Genomic DNA, 19864 nt, shown 5'->3' with positions numbered 1-19864 from the left:
CTTAGAAGAAAAATGATAGATTTAGTTTAGTTTTCCCTGTTTTCTGTTTTAGCGTCCCGGAGAAAATACCTCAAAAATAAAAGTTCTCCGATGGTCCTGAAAATCTTGTATGATTGTTTTTGGAATTTTTGAAAATTACTGGGCCTGAGAGCTGGCTTGGGGGCCAGACCAGTGGGCCACAAGCCCTGCCACCGCCACCACCCCCTGGTGGCGGAGTGCAAGGTTGTGGGGCCCACAGGGACCCCCTGCACTCATTCCAGCTCCCAGCCTCTTCTTCCACCTCCGGAAAAAAATTGTTTCGCAGCTCAAACCTGTGTTCTTGCTCATTTGGCTGTGATTTTCGATCTCCTTGCTCAAAGCACCATTCTCCGAACCGTTTTGGGGAAATTACTCCTTGGTTAGTGACTCCTCCATTGGTCCAATTAGTTTTTGATCTAGTGCTTTATCCTTCGCGAATGCTTGCTACCTTGTTGACCCTGTTCTTGAGCTAGAAATGTTGATCTTAGCTGGTCCCAAGTAGTTTTAGCGCGTGATACGGTCTCTAGGCACTAGTAGGAGTAGTTGCTACAAGGTATGGATGGTTTTCATTCACTTTTCTCTTGAACTTCAAAAATTTCAGCAAAAGGAAATTATTTTCAGGAGGAAGTTTCATGGTGGTTCCTCAAGTAAGAAGGGTCCCCGTCTTTCTTTTCGGGAGCCCGAACCTTTTCAACTAAGGGACGCACCGGTACAACCATGTGAATGGCCCTCCGATGAGTTCATGATCGAAGAAGGTTTCAAGGATGAGTTTGATACACTTATCCGCAATGCCGGGTTAGAAGAATTCCTCTTAGATAAATGTGAACAGTATGCTATGCTCACTGCCTCTTTTGTGCATAGATTTAAATTTTCAGTTGGCCGTGACTCATCCATACTGTTTGATCTGTACGATAAATCCTATACCGTGGATTTGGAGGATTTCAATAGGATTTGCAAGATATCCGATGGGGGTAGTATTAATGATCCTTCTAAGTCTTCGATCAGAGACTTTTTCTCCAGTATAACTGTTGGAGAAACAAAGATATCACGCAAGCCACCATAGGAAGCATCCATTTCCCTGCCTTGCACTAGCTTGCCCTCTTCATAGGTAGGTGCATTAACGGCAAGGGTGCACATTGTCACCTATGCGCTTCCGACCTTAGTATCCTTAAGAGTGCAGTAATAGGTGACAGGAGCTTCAATATGGGAGCTATAATAGCAAGGAGGCTGAAAAACTGCTAGTGAGGGGGATTTCTTTGGTGGAGTTTATGCTACACGCTTAGCAAATTTTCTTGGAGTTTCTATCCGTCTAGAAGACCTTCCTCTCCGTACAGCCTACCTTGATCGTGTCGCTCTAACACGCTACCAGTTCCTTGAGAGAGATCATGGATCCCTCCTACATCGCTTGATAATTAACCGGTAGCGTGTTTTCCATATTACCCTTCCTGCTCCTGCTTTCTTTGACTTTCAGGTAAAACGAAGATACTACATAACCATAGGAGAGGCAGAGGAGTATGAGAGGGAGGCGACGGCTGCTCGACTTCGTGAGGCAGCTATTCAGGCAGTGGCTGCAGCACTTCCGTATAACACTCATTATGACTTTGGGTTTCACGAGGATCATCCATGGGAGTAGACCAAGCTTGGCCAAAAGCCTAAGCTTGGGAGAGTACGTGTTCTCACAGACTTTACATTCATGCTTATGTTTTCACTTTGTTAGCCGGTGTTTGCACTTTGCCACTGTATTATCCATGCTAGTTTATTTTTGTTTTCCTGTTTTCTTGTTTTGTGTCCTTTTGAGAAAATCCAAAAAGATTTTTCTTTCTTCTTTTGCTTGTTGGGAGCTTTCCCGTGTAAATAGTTTTCTTTTTCTTTGGGTCAAGGTAGAAGATATTGGTTTCAATGTTTAGTGGTTCTTGCATGCTTACATGTTTAGCTTTCAAAGAGACATATTACTTTCTCTTCTCCTTTGTGTTTGCTTGCAGATTCAGCTTAGTCGAATGCGCTTATTATTGTTCACATCGTTCGATCGTGCAAATGAAAGGCAATAATGATGATATATGATGAAGTGACTGAGACTGAAAAGCTAGTATGAACTCTATCTATTTTGTTTTTGTAAATATGACTAGCTTGTCGACCGAGATTTAGCTTTGTTGTGAGAGAACCATGTTTGCAATGAAAACTTAGAGATCATAGTTTCTGATGCCATGCTTAATTAGCTGAGAGCTTATAATGGTTTGTCTTGAATGCCAACATAGATTTTGAGATGACTATGATGTAGTATGATAGGATGGTATTCTCCTTTGAATGTTTCAAGTGGCTTGACTTGGCGCATGTTCATGCATGTAGTTGAAACAAAATCAACATATCCTCTATGATGTTCGTGTGCATGGTGATTTATATCCTGTTCATGCTTGCATTCAATGTTAGTCAAACTCATTGCATCTTGATGACTGTTGTCGCTCTCTAGTTGGTCGCTTCCCAGTCTTTTGCTAGCCTTCACTTGTACTAAGCAGAATACTGCTTGGGCATCCACCTCCAGAAACCCAAAAGTTTTTTGATGAGAGTCCACCATACCTACCTATTTGCGGTATCTACCTGCCGTTCCAAGTAAATTTGCATGTGCCACTCTCTAAACCTTCAAGAAATAATCTGTTTTGCATGCCCAAACCGCTCATGTGGTGACAGGGGGCTATTGGTATCTTCCATGCTAGGAGTGTTATCCTCGACATGTGTTTATTCACTGTCATTCATGAGAAAGGGGCCGGTAATTGGAATGCCCAGTTCCATGCTTAAATCGAAAACATAACTGTAAAACAAGACTCCCCCCCGGATTGATGTTAGTATGGACGGTACCCGAGGATTCGGCTAGCCGTGGAGTGTGATTGATTGGTGGTGGGGGAGTTAAAACTTTACTTTTCTATTTGGGAACCGCCTATATCATGAGTAGCATGGAATATATTGAGAACTCTTGGTCATTGCGTTGACAATGAAAGTATGCCACCCAAAATTATTATCTCTGTTTTCTAAGCTTGAGCTTTGGCACCTCTGCAAATCAATGTTTCCCTCTGCGAAGGGTCTGTCTATTTATTTTCCTGTCGAGTCATCCTCCTCTTATATAAGCACCAATTAGAGAGCACCTTTGTCATTTTTATGCTTTGCTTTTGATTCATATTGAGTATGACTATGGCTGGATCTTCATTGCTATGAATTACAATGTTTAGTCAGCCCTTGATCTTTGAAAGTGCTCTGCATTTATGTTTTGCGGTCTCCGAAAGAGCTAGCAAGATACCACCTATTCATATTGTTTCATGCTTGTTTTGATTGAAGTGTTGGTATTTGAAACTCATTATTATTTGCTCGTTAGCTAATTATGCCATTGATATTAGTTTACCGTGAGACCTTTGTGTCACTTGCTTATGTGGTTAACTTGTGATCTTGCTGAAATTCTGGTTATGAGTTAGACATAGTTGCAACAACAAGATCAAACAGAGTTTGTCAAAGTTTTTCTTTCTCTCTCAGTTTGTCAACTGAGTTGCTTGAGGACAAGCAAGGTTTTAAGCTTGGGGGAGTTGATACGTCTCCATCGTATCTACTTTTCCAAACTCCTTTGCCCTTGTTTTGGACTCTAATTTGCATGATTTGAATGGAACTAACCTGGACTGACGCTGTTTTCAGCAGAATTGCCTTGGTGTTATTTTTGTGCAGAAATCAAAGTTCTCCAAACGTCTTGAAAATTTACGGAGATCATTTACGGAAAATATGAAAAATCTCTGTGCCAAGTTCCACCTGAGGGGGTGGGCCAGTGGGCCACAAGCCCTGGCTCCGCCACCACCCCCTGGTGGCGGTGGGCAGGATTGTGGGACCCACACGGCTCTGCCGCCCCCAATTCCAGCTCTATAACTTCCCTTTTGTCCCAGAAAAAATAAAAGAGAAGTTCTCATCACATTTGCGATACGGAGCCGCCGCCACCTCCTGTTCTTCATCTGGAGGGCAGATCTGGAGTCCGTGTTGGGCTCCGGAGAGGGAAAATCGTTGCCATCGTCATCATCAACCTTCTTCCCTCTCTAATTCCATGAAGCTCTTCGTTGTTCGTGAGTAATCTATTCGTAGGCTCGCTGGGCGGTGATGAGTAGGGTGAGATTTATCATGTAATCGAGTTAGTTTTGATGGGGATTGATCCCTAGTATCCACTATGTTTTGAGATTGATGTTGCTACTACATTGCCATGCTTAATGCTTGTCACTAGGGCCCGAGTGACATGATTTCACATCTGAAATTATTATGTTGTCACCAATATATGTGTGTTTTAGATCTGATCTTGCAAGTTGTAGTTACCTACTATGTGTTATGATCCGGCAACCCCGGAGTGACAATAACCGGAACCACTCCCGGTGATGACCATAGTTTGAGGAGTTCATGTGTTCACCAAGTGCTAATGCGTTGGTCCGGTTCTTTATTAAAAGGAGAACCTTAATATCCCGTAGTTTACTTTTGGACCCCACTGCCACGGGAGCGATGGACAATAGATGTCATGCAAGTTCTTTTCCCAAAGCACGTATGATGACACACGGAATGCATGCCTACATCACATTGACGAATGGGAGCTAGCCACATATCTCTCAGTGTTATAAGTGTTGCATGATGAATATCATCCAAACAAATCACCGACCCATTGCCTACAAGTTTGTCCTACTGCCGCTGTTACTTATTTTGCTCTGTTGCTGATACTACTGTTGCTACTGCTGCTGTTACTTGTTTTGCTCTGCTGCTTTTACTACTGTGGCTACTGCTATGACTTGTCTTGCTTTGCTGCTACTGTTGCTACTACTATTGCTTGCTACTGTTGCTACTTGCTACTGCTATCACTACTGCTTTTCCTTGCCGCTGCTATTGCTCGTTACACTGCTGCTACCTGCTACAATTTTGGTTCGCTAGTCGTTGACGGGAACTGACAATTTCCGTCAACGAGGCAACTTGGCGCCATTGATACAATCGTTAGAAATAGTCTGCCGTGTCAACATATTGTTTCTGACATCGTTGTTATCATATTACTTTGCTGTTACTACTTTGCTTGCAGATACTAATCTTTCAGGTGTGGTTGAATCTGACAAATGCAGCTGCTAATACTCGAGAGTATTCTCTCACCTCCTGTTTGCCGATCAACAAATTTGGGTCGAATACTCTACCCTCGAAAACTACTACGATCCCACGCGCTGGTGGGTCGTCAACAACATTCTTCTAGTTTCGATTGCCGGAGAGTGCTAGCAGCATTCTTCTGGTGCCGTTGCAAGGGGAAGAACAGTTGACATCAGCACACGATGCACTTGGCCACATATTACGCGATTTCCCTCTTCATGTCGTGCCACCAGAATCTTCCTCGGAGATCTTGATACATCTTGGTACCACCGGGGTGAATGGAGTAGGGTGTATCATGTGCTTCCCGTAGGAATAAATCCTTGAGTTCAACCTTGTTGGGTACGCATAAACGTTCCCCAAACCACACCACTCCTTGATCATCCTCCAAGAATCCTGGGGCCTTGCCTTCTTGCATCTTCTTCTTGATACCTTCAATACTCTTCTGAACCTTCCGGGCTTCCTTGATGTCGTATACCAGCATTGGTTTGACTTCGAGGCTGTCTAGGAATCCAGATTCCACTAGTTCCAACCCAACGTTCTCCAATTCTTCATATAAGGCGGGATGCCTTTCCTTAAGCATGACATTTAAGATGCTGGTCTTCCGGCTCAAGGCATCAACCACTACATTAGCCTTACCGGGGTGATTTTGAATGCTGAGGTCGTAGTCCTTGATTAACTCTAACCATCTTCATTGTCTCATATTCAATTCCCTTTGGGTGAAGATATACTTTAGACTCTTGTGGTTAGTGTATATTTCACATCGCTTCCCCAGAAGGTAATGTCGTCAAGTCTTCAGAGCATGCACTACTGCTGCCAATTCGAGATCATGGGTGGCGTAGTTCTCTTCATGTGGGCACAAGTGCCGTGACAAGTATGCCACCACCCTGCGATCCTGCATTAGAACCCCACCTAGCCCGGTCCTTGAGGCATCGCAATATATCATGAACTCCTTGTTGATATCTAGAGTGGCCAAAACCGGGGCGGTGGTTAGCCTCTTCTTCAACTCTCGGAAGCTTGCTTCACATTCTGGCGTCCATTCGAACTTCTTGCCTTTCTTCAAGAGCTGAGTCATAGGTCGCGCGATGCGGGAGAATCCTTCTACGAACTTGCTGGAATATCCCGCGAGTCCGAGGAAGCTCCTGACTTCCTTCACGTCGATTGGTGATTCCGAGTTGGTTACCGTGGTAATATTAGAGGGATCAACTGCCAATCCACTTGCTGTCATGGTACGACCCAAGAATCCAACTTCGTTCAGCCAAACTGACATTTGCTGAACTTGGCATACAGTTGGTGCTCTCGAAGCTTCTCCAATACTAACCTCAAGTGTTGCTCATGCTCTTCTTCAGACTTGGAAAAGATTAATATGTCATCAATGAATACGACGACAAACTTGTCGAGGTATTCCATGAATACCTTATTCATGCGGTACATGAAGTAAGCTGGGGCATTAGAAAATCCAAAAGACATGATAGTGCATTCGTACAGACCGTACCGGGTCACAAAGGCTGTCTTTGGTATGTCTTCGGGTCAGATATTTAGTTGGAATATCCAGACCGGAGGTCGATCTTGGAAAATACCTTAGCTCCACTTAGCTGGTCGAACAAGTCTTTGATCTTGGGGAGTGGGTACTTGTTCTTGATCGTGACCTCATTGAGAGAACGGTAATCGACGCAAAGTCTGATTGTCCCATCCTTCGTAGACACGAAGAGAACAGGTGATCCCCAAGGTGACGCACTTGGACAAATAAACCCTTTCCTGAGTTGCTCATCCAGTTGCTTCTTCAACTCCGCTAGCTCTTTGGATCCCATCTTGTAAGGCTTCTTATAGATAGGCCTTGATCCCGGCATGAGTTCGATGATGACTCGATGTCTCAGTCAGGAGGCATCCCTGGTAGCTCATCAGGAAAGACGTCGGGGTATTTACAGACTATTGGCACTCGGTCGAGTCCTTCTTTTGATAGGCTGTTAACTCGTGGTACTCGAATGGGTACTGGCTCAGAGACATACTTGGCTTTGACCCCTTGGTCACTTGTCATGGTAATGGCCCTATTGACACAGTCCAAGATGCTTTGATGCTTGGCCAACCAGTCCATGCCGAGAATTACTTCTAGGCCTTGGGATTTAAGCACAATGAGATCCACTGAGAAGCTCGTCCCATTGATAACTATACCGACCTTCCTACACCCTAGGTTGGTCCTCAAAACTGCTCCCGGGGTTTGAATTGCCATATGCCCACGAAGCAAGGTAGGTTCTAGACCACACTTTTCCGCAAACTTTTGCGTAACAAAAGAATGCGAAGCACCACAATCAAACAATGCTGTTGCTGGGGTAGAGTTACGAGGAACGTACCCAGAATGGAGTCTGGGTCTTCCTGTGCCTCTTCTGCGGAAATGTGATTAATCCGCCCCTTGCTGTGATACTGCTGATTGCGGGGAGCCTGGTTCCTGCCTGGAATAGTGCCTTGTTTGTCCACACCCGAAACAGGTAACTTGCGCTGGAAGATTGGCCTTGCCCCACCGTTGTTTGGTGGAGTGCTTGCTGTCTTGGCGTTGACTTGCTGCCGAGGCTGGTAATTCTGACGAAATGTCGGATACTCGTATTGTTGCTGCTGATAGTTGGGTCTTGCCGGGGCTGACTGCCATGGTCGTGGTTTCGTGCTGCTTGGTCCTCCACTACCCATTAGCTTGCGCTTACGGGTGTCGTCCATTGCACGACGCTTGTCTTCCAACATAAGAGCCTTATTAACCAGGTCGCTGAAGGTCCGCCATTCACAAACAACCAGCTGATACTGGAGTGACTACTGTAGTCCTTCCGTAAAGCGTTCCACTTTGGAGCCTCAGTGCTGACGTCTTCTGGTGCGTATCTAGATAGGAGGTTGAACTTCTGCAAATACTCCTTGATCGATCCACTGCCTTGCCTTAAGGCTCGGAATTCCCGCTTCTTAATGGTCATCATTCCCGAAGGAATGTGAGTAGCACGGAATCCCTCCTTGAACACGGCCCAAGTGATGACTTGCCCTGCTCGCATGATCTGAAATCCATCCCAGCAAGCTCTGGCTGTGCCTTTGAGACAATGAGTTGCATAACGGACTTTCTCACGGTCATCAGTGCATTTGACCAGCGCGAGAAGGTCTTCAATAGTGTGGAACCAGTCATCGGCATCCAACGGTTCAGTTGTCTCCGAGAATATGTGTGGCGTGGTTCGCATAAACTCAGAGAGTTGAGCGACCGTTGCCAATCCCGTTCTGTGGTGGGTGGTTTACCAAGGTTTGAGCCAGCTGCTAGATAGCGGCATTGTTGTCTTGACGCTCCCCTCGAATAGCTTGAAGGAACTGAGCCATGGTCAAGCTTTTAGGAGGAGGTGGTGGTGGTGGAACGTCGTCTTGCTGCTCGTGGTGATCTCCAGCTTGAGCTTCCCCTCCCGTTCCCTGCTACTGTCCTGAAGAGGCAGAGCCGGGGTTGCCGAAGGTGCTATTGCGAGTTGCATTCACCATCCTGTCAGAGGAGCAGACAGGTCAATTTGCCGAACTGGTTGCACTCGAAAGGGATGATGTTCTAGTAAAGAGGGGGTCTGGTGTCGCGCTAGTGTGCTAGATTTTTGTGACAACGGTTTTGAAAAGAACTACTGCATTAAATTTGAAACAAGTGATGTAGTCGCTCACAAGCTGCCTAAGGAAGAATGCGACTTGCATCCAACAAGCTTACACAACATCCGGGGTGATACGATCCTAATACAAGAACTCCTACGCTCGGCACATCCTTAGTTGCCTACGCTGCTAAGCGATCGACTGCGCGGTCTCATAAGCCGGCTCCATGGGATCTTCGTCTTCATCTTCATCTCTATCTTCATCTTCATTTGTGATTCCCTTCCTTGAAGGAGTAGGGGAAGGAAGCGAACCATCTCGACGTCTCTTGGTTGGCGAGGTGGCGAAGAGTTTGGTGTACTCTTCTACGGTTAAGCGACGACTCTTGAGAGGAACGGCCTGAAGCGGGGGTATTCCTCCTCAGAATGCAAAGCCAGGTGATATTATGGGTGCTCCTTATTTCTTCACCTTGCGGTTCTTCATCTTCTCCATGCGAAGTAGGTCCTTGACTTGGTGCAGCTCTTGGCGGATCCTAGTCGACTCCTTGATCAAAAGATGCGTCAAGGTCTCTAAGGAGAGACTGAAGTAGGTCTGAAACCTCAATGGAGTCCCGTCCTCGGATGAGGGGTTGAGTGTCCAACTCCCGTCTACCTTATCTTTAACAAAAGGTAGGTGGCGAGTAGCTGGCTCGTCAGCCATCGCAGGGAGGATGTCGCGGAGTCGCACGAGTGCCTCTCGCGCCGCAGTCTCCACGGCCAACCTCATATCCTCCATCTGTGGCCCTTCAAAGAACCAACTAGTTGGGGAGTCATTAGCCTTCACTATCACGTCCACGTGATACTCCTTGGTGTCGGCGTTGACCCAATGTTCGTGGTAGAGGAAGATGGGTGTGCGATGTACTTGACACTTCTCAAGGCTATCGCTCAAAAGCATAGGAAAGCCCGTCTCCATAAGCATCTCAGGTACGGAGGCCATCTACAAGGTGTAGAGGAGAGGGTTATAAATTTTTAGTGGGTGCAGGTTCTCGGGTCAGGCTCATGTGCACTAATTGTTCGTCTATCGTCCACGCTACCTAAGGCTTCCTATAGTCAGGATGGCTCTGATACCAGCTCTGTGGGGACCCCGACTTACTAGTCGAGAATCGCCGTGCTCAGTGATCCCAGAGATCAATGCTCACCGAACACAGATACCGAATAAAAGAGTCTTACATCCAAGTACTGATTATTACAACACATCACCGAAGGGTCAAGTTCACAAGACATGGCCTAAGGCCAAATCACTTAGATACACTAATAGCGGAAAACAAAGGGGCTAAGCGGGTGCCCATGCCATCAAGCCTACACCGACAGGCATTCTGACTTGGAACCGTCCTAGTTCGCAGGGGCGTCTCCGAAGACATACTCATCTCCAAACTCCGTCCTTCCATGTCTGGTCAATAACATAACTAGTGACAAGCCAATGAGTACTTTGAATGTACTCGCAAACAGCCCATGACATGAACAATGAATGTGAAGGATAATAATATCATGCATATTTGATGTAACTCATCTTGGTGGAAATGATCATGATTATGCATCAAGTTAAAGAATTACTTTTGAAGAACATGTTACAGATATCAATATATCCGTTGAGGGCTGAACCATCCGGGTTCACCCTATATGCTAAGTCACAGAACTTGGTCATATCATTACTTTCATAACAACACCTTTTCCAACACCACACACACTCACACTTACACACACTTGGTTTATGCGGAAACAACTAGACATAGTTTAAACAGGATTACCCAACTGTCCTTGACCGTGGACACGGCTATTCGAATAGTTTACACTCTGCAAAGGTAGTACGCTGGACCCACGAGATCCGGGAAACTTCCGTGTCATCCACGACTCTCGGTATATCACATACCCGAGGTAAGTACCCGATCAATGCCTTTCCCCTGACGATACTAGAGAAAGAGGTCCACTCGATTGGTACCCAGCCCACATGTTGTACATCTTACAAGCACCAACTCTGGACAGTACCAACCATGCGGGGACCAACGGTGTGACTGGAACTCATAAAAATGGCACAGTCGTCCTACCTGGCACGACCCCATCACGAGAGTGACTACACATCACTCCCGCCACTAGTAATGTGGATCTTTGCTAGCACTGACCAGAGTAATTAACATAGCCCGTCCCATGAGGGGTAACGTGGTCGTACTAGTAAGGTTAGGACGGCCGACACATCATAAATCTAATCCCATTTGCGAAACCATACTCACACAAATACCGGGTGCATCACTTCACCAAAAGTGATCACCAAACTCATCATCACCCTCGAGCATTAATGGCACCCGACGGGGTTTTCATTAACTCTTGCTTTATGTCAACAACATGCTCATGATAATACTACTTCTATCTTTACTTGTGAACATGGTATTAGCAGGACCCTCAAGGGGTAGGGTCAAGCTCAGTGCATGTGCTCCGAGGGAGCCTTCGGTAAAATCATGTCAAATGATTATCGGTACTTATGATCTTATGCAACGGGAATACTTGCTATTTTAACATGCAAAGTAACATATGCTCAATCATGGTCAAAGGGCTGCTTGCCTTGGACTGCTAAGTATCCGGGGTCTTCGAGGTCTTCCGCTCCGATTCCCTCGTCACACGGATTTTCTATCGTCGATAAAACAATAAATAAGAAAATTGCTCACACAAAAACAGACCACAAAGTCATTTTAAAAATGTTCTTTATTAATGATAAATCTAAGGTATCATTTTAAAAATATTTGTCTTAATTTTCCTTGAAGGAATATTTTTGAAATCAACCAAACAGAAGCAAAACTATTTCATTTTAGTCCTTTTTGTTAATGAAAAATAGAATAGTTGTTGAAGAATTTCATCCAAGCATATCATTAAATACTACATATTTTTAGAAGAATAACAGTGGAAAAATTATATTTTTACACTGGTTAAATGTTTTTATAAAAATCTTGGAAATCACGGTTTTAAAAATAAAAGAAAACCGGCTAAAACTCCCGGCCTGGCTCGGCCCAGAGCTGAGCTGGCCCACGGCCAGCCAACAGCCTGCCCAGGCGCGCGTGCCATCAGGTTTGAACCTGACATGCGGGGCCCTGCTGTCAGTGGCTGAGGACGGCGCGGGGGAGGAGGATGGGCCACCGACAGGTAGGGCACACCAGTCGAGGTCGTTTCCTTAGTCTGGCCAGAGAGGAGGAGGACACCAGCGTGGTTGCCGACGCTCTCATGCCCCAACGAGGACTTGAATGGGTTTGCCTTACTGTCGCCTACCTGCTGATGGTCGGAACAACGACGGGGAGGCAGGGGTTCGCCGACGACGAGGAGGCCGTGGCGGAGGAGTTTCGGGAGGTGGTTGAGGGATTGGCTAGACGCACGGAAATGATCGGGCGAGTTGGGGGGAAGCTTCCTGGGGTTGAGAGGGTTAGTTTGATGGGTCGAGGGGCGCAGGAGCCGTCATGTAGCCGGAGATCGACCGGAGCTCCGAGGCCGAGGGGCCTCGGTCAATCTCGAGCACCGGCGGTCTGCTGGTTTGCTGAGGTGGCTAGGGAGCTACTAGTGATCGTGGTGAAGCTATCTGAGGAGTGTTGGAGCGAGGGGAGGGCTATTTATAGGCCCGCGTCGGTGAGCAGATTCGGGAGCGCCGATGATTCACCGTGGTGCGCATGGGGGTGCAGAGAGAGGCTGGGGTCGAAACCACGGTCTTAGGACGTGGTTTTGGACTACCCGAACTATCTGCAGCACAGGGAGAGAGAGAGAGGAGTCGAGCATTCGTGGTGGCGCAACCTTGGCGGGTTCTGGTGCGCGCGGGCACGCGTCGCGCGAGCTCTAGCGTGGGAGAGGAGGGGCCCTGAGGCTTGCTCGGCGCAGGAGAGTTGTTGGGGAGGAGGTTGGACATCTCGGGGGAGGCTGGAACTCGCCGAGAACGTCACCCCACCTCGGTGACTCCCTGTAGCGCGCCCATAGCGCAGTTTTGGCATGCCACGACATGTTGGCGTGCTCTGAAGCACTTTGGGCGTTTCTAGCATGTCCTGGCACTAGATGGGAGTGTAGCTAGCCGTTTGGTCCTAGTGGGAGCTTCGACTGGTCAAGGGAGGCAAGAAATACTGGTGCTGTCAGTCATGAACTGAAATCTAAATTGGGGTTTTTGGCCTTTCCACTTTGAACAAGTGAGGGGCCAGTTGACTGTGGTTAGACACAGATGCTGGCCACTTAATCTATGAGTTTGAAGGAAAGGGGTTTGGTTTATCTGTGGCTAAGGTGGCTTTTTCCTAACTGTGAGAAGGTGTTCGACAGTGGGTTAAGGGAGTTACACCCCACCACTGGTGCTGCAACTTAACAGGTTTGGGTTTGGTGGTAAACCATGCGGTTTCACCAAATTTGAGCTCCAAAGGACAAGTTTAGCTTTGTAAACTTGAAGATACTCCAATGTGACTAGATTTGTCCCTTCCAAAGGGAGTGTGGGCAAACTAGGTCCCACAAATCCCATTTTTGGAGTGGAACCCTCATTTGAGGTATTAGGCACTCCTGCAAAGTTTTAGCATCATAGGGTAAACCTTGCTATGTAGAGTTGCTCTAACTTGATTCTGGAGAGGAAGGGTTTTTGGGTTTTTGGGGTCCTTATTCACCTTGGATCAAGGTGAAACTTTATGAGGACACCAAATAGATCTCAGGGATATTACTGGAATTTTCTAGGAATTTATTGAGAATATTTCCTTTGGAAATATTTCAAAATGCCAAAACAGACAGAAATAGCTTTCATAGTTTTAATGAATAATTATAATATAAAATGGGGTTTAAAATCCTATGTATGGAAAATATATGTCCTTCTGATCATCTCCAAATTTAATCAGATATTTGTAAGGCAGAAAAGTATTTTTCCCTGTTGGAATACCATTTCTGGCCTCAGAAATGGACATCCTATTTAATCAGGAAAATAATTGCAAAAATAAATATCTTTGTGGTTTTGAAATATAAAGATAGGTTAGCATCAGATTACCAACTATGAGTAGAAGCACTGCTTGCTATCAAGGGAATGTAGTGCAACTCAAGGTGGGGTTTTACCATGATAAGAAATAAGCAAGGGTTTTTGTAAATCAGTGTTATGCAAAAAGAATTTAGGGTTTTATCCTCACATGGTCAAGCATACAAGCATACAATGGCATTCACAAACATTAATTTTTGAAAAAGTTTTAACAAGCTCAGAATTTCACAATAGAGACAGGTGATACCAGAAACTGGTTGTGACAGATCTATCCCCCTTACAAGAATCTCGTCCACGAGATTCCTAAGCTAGGTGCTAAAAAGGTCTGGAAACACGGATCGGAGATAGTCTTCACGCTCCCATGTAGCTTCGGCTTCGGTGTGGTTGCTCCATTGAACCTTGAAATACTTGATAGTGCGGCTCGTGGTGCATCGCTCTGCTTCGTCCAGAATGCGGATTGGCCTCTCGCGGTAGGTGAGATCAGACTGAAGGTCAATGGCCTGGTGGGCAAAGCCTTTGCAAGGATTGGGATGATTTGGCGCTTGAATATACTTCAGAAGTTGTGACATGTGGAAGATGTTGTGCACACCTGAAAGTTCCGGAGGTAACTCGAACTGATAAGCAACCTCTCCACGCCTTGCCGAGAGGTCGCAGTGGTGCTCGTGTTGTTGATGTTGGGAGGGAGGGGTGAAATTCTTGTGTTAAACTCATCTCAGTTGTCGAGCAAAATGTGGATATGGACATGGGAGGGTCAAGCATAAGGAACCAACAGATAGTAGCATGTCGGATGCGATCATACCAGCACTAAAGCATCGGATCCCATCAAAACTCCAAAGTTAACCATGATTGGGCTAGATTAGTACTAGGATGGGTGACCTCCTGGGAAGTCATCGTGTTGCATTCCCCTTTTGAAATATTTTTGCGCCACGTGACAAGGATGACGCGGGTCCGTGATCTATATGAAACCCGTTTTTTTACGTTTGTGATATGTTTTAGCTTGCGGCTCATTCTTCACGCATATAGGGGCGGCGTCATTGGGTGTCAAGCGTGGTTGGAAAAGCCAAAGAGGTCGTGGTGGTGCTCGTTTTGTTGAGGTAGGGAGGGAGGGGTGAAATTCTTGTGTTAAACTCGTCCCCGTTGTCGTGGAAAATGTGTCAATAGACAAGGGAAGGGCAAGCATAAGGAACCAATAGATAATAGCATGTCAGATGCGATCATACAATTACTAAATCATAGAATTCCATCACAAGTCTGAAGTTAAGCGTGCTTGCGCGAGAGTAGTACAAGGATGGGTGCCCTCCTGGGAAGTCCTCGTGTTGCATTCCCTTTTGAAATATTTTTGCGCCATGTGATAAGGATGACGCGGATCCGTGATCTATATGAAACCCGTTTTCTTATTTTTCACGTTTGTGATATGTTTTAGCTTGCGGCTCATTGTTCACGCGTCTAGGGGCAGCGTTGTTGGGTGTCGAGCGTGGTCGGAAAAGCTAGAGAGGTCGTGGTGGTGCTCGTGTTTTTGAGGTAGGGAGGCAGGGGTGAACTTCTTGTGTTAAACTCGTCTCCGTTGTCGAGTCAAATGTGGCAATGGACATGAGAGGGGCAAGCATAAGGAACCAATAGATAGTAGCATGTCGGATGCGATCATACTAACACTAAAGAACCAGATCCCATCAGAACTCCGAAATTAAGCATGCTTGGTCGATAGTAGTAATTGGCTAGGTGACCTCCTCAGAAGTCTTCGTGTTGCATTCCCCTTTTGAAATATTTTTGCGCCACGCGACAAGGATAACGCGGGTCGTGATCTATATGAAACTCGTTTTCTTATATTTTACATTTGTGATATGTTTTAGCTTGCGGCTGATTGTTCACGAGTCTAGGGGTGGCGTCGTTGGGTGTCAAGCGTGGTCGGAAAAGACAGAGAGGTCGTGATGGTGCTCGTATTATTGAGGTAGGGAGGGAGGGGTGAAATTCTTGTGTTAAACTGGTCTCCGTTGTCGAGGCAAATGTGGCAATGGACATGGGAGGGGCAAGCATAAGGAACCAATAAATAGTAGCATGTCGGATGCGATCATAACACCACTCAAGCACCGGATCCCATCAGAACTCCGATGTTAAGCGTGCTTGGGGGAGAGTAGTACTAGGATGTGTGACCTCCTGGGATGTCCTTGTGTTGCATTCCCCTTTTGAAATACTTTTGGCCACGTGACAAGGATGACGCGGGTCCGTGATCTATATGAAACCCGTTTTCGTATTTTTAACGTTTGTGATATGTTTTATATTGCGGCTCATTGTTCACGCGTCTAGGGGCGGCGTTGTTGCGTGTCAAGCGTGGTCAGAAAAGCCAGAGAGGTCATGCTGGTGCTCGAGTTGTTGAGGTAGGGACGGAAGGGTGAACTTCTTGTGTTAAACTCGTCTCCGTTGTCGAGGCAACTGTGGCAATGGACATGGGAGTGGCAAGCATAAGGAACCAATAGATATTAGCATGTCGGATGCGATCATACCTGCACTAAAGCACTGAATCCTATCAAAACTCCGAAGTTAAGCGTGCTTGGGCGAGAGTAGTACTAGGATAGGTGACCTCTTGGGAAGGCCTTGATACGTCTCCAATGTATCTATAATTTTTGATGGTTTCATGCTATTATCTTGTCAGACTTTGGATGTTATGCATGCCTTTTATGTATTTTTGGGACTAACTTATTAACTCAGTGCAAAGTGCCAGTTCCAATTTTTTCCATCTTTTTGACCCCTTTCACAGGAGATTTTGAAATGGAGTCGAAACGGAATAAAATCCCTGAAAAGAATTTTTCCGTAACGTTAAGAAGATTAGGCGACTTGACAGCCAAGGCAGGGGGCCCCAGGGGCCCCACAAGCCCTCACCCCGCATCCAGGGGGAGACCGCGGCCCACAGGCTTGTGGGCCCACTGGACGCCCTCTGCCCTAGGGGTTGCGCCTATATATTCCCTAAAAATCCCAAAAAAATGAGGAGATCATCGAAAGTACTTTTCTGCCGCCGCAAGCTTCTGTCTCTTCAAGATCCCATCTGGGGCACATTTTGGTGTCCTGCCGGAGGGGGGATTTGGACACGGAGGGCTTCTCCATCAACACCATGACCTCTCTGATGATGCGTGAGTAGTTCACCAAGGACCTACGGGTCCATAGCTAGTAACTAGATGGCTTCTTCTCTCTATTGGATCTTCAATACAAAGTTCTCCATGATCTTCATGGAGATCTATCCGATGTAATCTTCTTTTGCGGTGTGTTTGTCGAGATCCGATGAATTGTGGATTTATGATCAGATTATCTATGAATCTTATTTGAGTTTCTTCTGATCTCTCTTATGCATGATTTCATATCCTTGTAATTCTCTTTGAGTTGTGGGTTTTGTCTGGCCAACTAGATCTGTGATTCTTGCAATGGGAGAAGTGCTTGGTTTTGGGTTCATACCCGTGCGGTGACCTCACCCACTGACAGCAAGGGTAGCGAGGCGCGCATCGTGTTGTTGCCATCAAGGGTAAAAAGATGGGGTTCTCATAATTGGCTTGAGATTATCCCTCTACATCATGTCATCTTGCTTAAGGCGTTACTCTGTTCGTCATGAACACAATACACTAGATGCATGGTGGATAGCGGTCGATGTGTGGAGTAATAGTAGTAGATGTAGAAAGTATCGGTCTACTTGTCTCGGACGTGATGCCTATATGTATGATCATTGCCTTAGATATCGTCATGACTTTGCGAGGTTCTATCAAATTCTCGACAGTAATTTGTTCACCTACCGTAATATTTCCTATTTTTAGAGAAGCCTCTAGTGAAAACTATGGCCCCCGGGTCTACTCCACATCATATTCTCAGCCTTACACTTTCTACTTCGTTGCACTTTCCGCCTTCAGATCTAACTTTGCAAACAATCTTGAAGGGATTGACAACCCCTTTGAAGCGTTGGGTGCAAGCTTGTTTGTGTTTGTGCAGGTACTCTAGACTTGACGAGATCCTCCTTCTGGATCGATACCTTGGTTCTCAAACTGAGGGAAATACTTACTGCTCCTGTGCTGCATCACCCTTTCCTCTTCAAGGGAAAAACCAACGCAAGCCCAGTCTCCGTCAACGTGTCAATTTCTGGCGCTGTTGTCTCTTGCTATAGCAGTCCTCATGTTGCATTCCCCTTTTTAAATATTTGTGATCTTCCGACTCATTGTTCACGCGTCTAGGGGTGGCGTCGTTGGGTGTCAAGGTGGTCGGAAAAGCCAGAGAGGTCTTGGTGGTGCCCCGCGTGAGGAGCACGCACCAATCCGGTAGGCCAGCCGGCGGGCCCCGCCAGCGACAAGACTGATCAGCGGCGGGCCCTCTGACTAGCCGGAGAGGTTACCAGCTAGGTCCCCCTTTGTAGTACCTTACATCCATATTATAGGCCAGGGGGTTCGTCCTATAAAACCCCGTGGCCCTCCTCCATGCAGAGGGTTGGCCATTCTTACGCACACACACACACACACACTCACACACGAGAGGTAGACTGCGAGCCGACTGCTCCATCTTCCTCCTCCGGCAAACAGCTCAAGGAGCACATTGTAGTTCCACTGGTTCATCAACCACTCTGGCATGACTAGGGATTACCTCCCACGAAGGGCCCCGAACCTGCGTACATCATGCGTCTTGCATCGCTAATTACCAATCCCGTTCCCGGAGCCCGCCGGTGTTCTTTCGGTCCCAACCACTGTTGATAAGCCTACCCATGGCATCTGTCATGAGAAAACGATTACATCGAGGGATAGGATGTATCCTGATGCAAGATCGCAAGGTGATTGCTTATGCCTGTCGTCAGCTACATGCTCATAAAGTGAACTACCCAGTTCATGACTTCGAACTAGCTGCAGTAGTACATTCACTAAAATAGTGGCGGCATTACCTTCATGGTAATCGTTGTGAGATCTACAATGATCATCAAAGCCTGAAGTACCTGTTTACTCAGCCACATCTGAATCTACGTTAACAGAGATGGATGGAGGATATAGCAGATTTTGACTATGGTTTATCGTATACCCCCGGTAAGGCTAACATAATGGCTGATGCCTTGAGTCGCAAGTCATACTGCAACCACCTCCACGTTCATAAGGTCCATGACCGTCTTCAAGAGGAATTTCGTAAGCTAAACCTCCATACTGTTCCTCAGGGTTACCTTGTTCCCCCTCCTGAAGAGTTCCACAAGATGAACCTCCGTGTTTTTAATCAGGGATCCCTCAGTAACCTGGTTGTTGAACCAGATCTCTTGGGCATCATCAAGACTATTCAACCCGGTGACGATGAATAGGGTAAACCCTCTTGCTGATGATGGCGCCTTGTACTTCAAGGGTCGCCTATTCGTCCCAAGTAAAAAGGAAAACCTCAGAATGACTGGAGGGTGATGAAAGAAGCTCATGATACCCTGCTGTCCATACATCCGGGTAGTACGAAGATGTACCAAGACATTCGTCAAAGATTCTGGTGGCCAAATATGAAACAAGACATTGCACGCTATGTTGCAGAATGGGATATTTACCGGTGAATCATAGAAGAACATCAAAGGCCTGCTGGAACTCTGCAACCTATCTATATTCCTCAATGGAAATGGGACCATGTTGAAATGTACTTTGTCACTGGTTTTCCCAGATCACAGAAAGGTAATGATGCTATTCTTGTTGTCATTGAACGGCTGTCCAAAGTTGCACATTTTCTGGCCGTCAAAGAAACAATTACTGCTAGTCAGCTGGTAGATCTTTATATGTCCAGAATTGTTTCACTTCATAGTATTCCGTTGGTAATCATCTCATACCTTGGCAGCTTGTTCACTTCAAAATTCTGGGAAAGTTTGTAGAAGGCTATGGGAACTCTTCTGTCCTTTAGCACTGCATTTCACCTCAATCCGAGGGACAAGTTGAATGGGTCAACCAAATTCTCGAAGACATGCTTCGAGGTTGTGTCATTTCTTTCGATAAGAAATGGGAGGAATCTCTCCCGTATGCCGAGTTCTCCTACAACAATAGCTATCAAGCTAGTCTAAAGATGGCCCCTTTCAAAGTATTATATGGACGAAGGTGTTGAACTCCTCTGAATTGGTCAGAAACTGGGGAACAATCATTCTTCGGTCTGA

The 19864-nt window shown here is 46.3% G+C and overlaps 4 pseudogenes; all 4 read left to right on the top strand.

Annotated features, from left to right (window-relative positions):
- Positions 1 to 14525: 14525 nt before the first annotated feature.
- LOC123451474 lies at positions 14526 to 14644 on the top strand (annotated as a pseudogene).
- A 729-nt stretch (positions 14645 to 15373) lies between these two features.
- Positions 15374 to 15492, top strand: LOC123451481 (annotated as a pseudogene).
- Positions 15493 to 15800: 308 nt separating this feature from the next.
- LOC123451475 lies at positions 15801 to 15919 on the top strand (annotated as a pseudogene).
- Positions 15920 to 16227: 308 nt separating this feature from the next.
- LOC123451479 lies at positions 16228 to 16346 on the top strand (annotated as a pseudogene).
- Positions 16347 to 19864: the final 3518 nt, after the last annotated feature.

The sequence above is a fragment of the Hordeum vulgare genome, chromosome 4H (assembly GCF_904849725.1).
Source record: "Hordeum vulgare subsp. vulgare chromosome 4H, MorexV3_pseudomolecules_assembly, whole genome shotgun sequence".
NCBI lineage: Eukaryota > Viridiplantae > Streptophyta > Magnoliopsida > Poales > Poaceae > Hordeum > Hordeum vulgare.
This window is presented reverse-complemented; position numbering and strand designations above follow the sequence as displayed.